Below are 1,066 nucleotides of genomic sequence, written 5' to 3' on the forward strand. Positions count from 1 at the left end.
TGATGACCTCGACTTGGCTTGAAGTCATGTCGACTTGGCTGGGCCCAAGTAGGCTCGGCTCTCCCGCCCCAAAAGAAGTATGTATGTAGCCACAAACGTGGGAGATTTTTATGCATCTCGGGGGCAGGTCAGCCTTCTCCGTTTCGGTTTCAAGACACGGACGGCCCATGATGAATGGGGCCGTCCTGTCTGTCCCCCCCCCCTCCCCTTCCTCCCTTCTCTCTCGGCGACGTTTGGCCCAGGCTGCATGAGAGAGTGTGGGAGGGGGTTGTAGTCATGCAGCCTGGGGCCTGGTTGTGTAGAAACAACGAGGTGCCGCCAAGACAGCAAAAATGTTTGCTTTCCTTCCATCTACGCTACCTACCTGCAAGAGATGTTGTACCCCCAAAAGGATGGTGTAGTAGTAGTAGTAGTCATTGCGTGTCAAAGGAGAGCGAGCCATCATCTATCTGCATGACATCAAAGGGCTGGACAAAATGTACACAGCCTCTCTGAACACATGACACCGACTTGTTTTGCCGGGTGACGTGCCTCGTAGCCTTGGTAGTTTTTTTGCTTTGCTTACTTTTTTCTGGCTCTTCATCAGGGAAAAATCTCTTTCCTTTATGACGCAATCACTAACTATACCTATCAAAAAAACATGAAATCATTGTGTGTTTTGTTGAGGCTCGTGACAAAGAGACATCTTGGGCTGGCACAACGCAATATCCTCCAAGTCTCACTTTTAAACCCGACTTTTTTTTTTTGACTGGAACCGCAGAGACGAGTATGCGAGTGCATAACACGCACGTTTCTACAGAATACCAAGTATCTTGTCGTTGTCGTTGTTGTTCTCCTCCTGTTTCCGTTCGAGCAGGGAATACAAAAGTAGAAACAATGTCAAAAATAAAGGCATCGAGTTTCATGCAATACCATGCGACTTTTTTTTTGTTTATCCGACACACCACAGATATACCTTGCCCCCCTCCAGTGTCCTAATCTTGGCCTTGCCATCATGTGTACGCTTTTATACACACACACACACACACACACACACACACACACACACACGACGGACAGAGTACGG

This window comes from Beauveria bassiana (genome assembly GCF_000280675.1).
Source record: "Beauveria bassiana ARSEF 2860 unplaced genomic scaffold BBA_S00002, whole genome shotgun sequence".
Lineage (NCBI taxonomy): Eukaryota > Fungi > Ascomycota > Sordariomycetes > Hypocreales > Cordycipitaceae > Beauveria > Beauveria bassiana.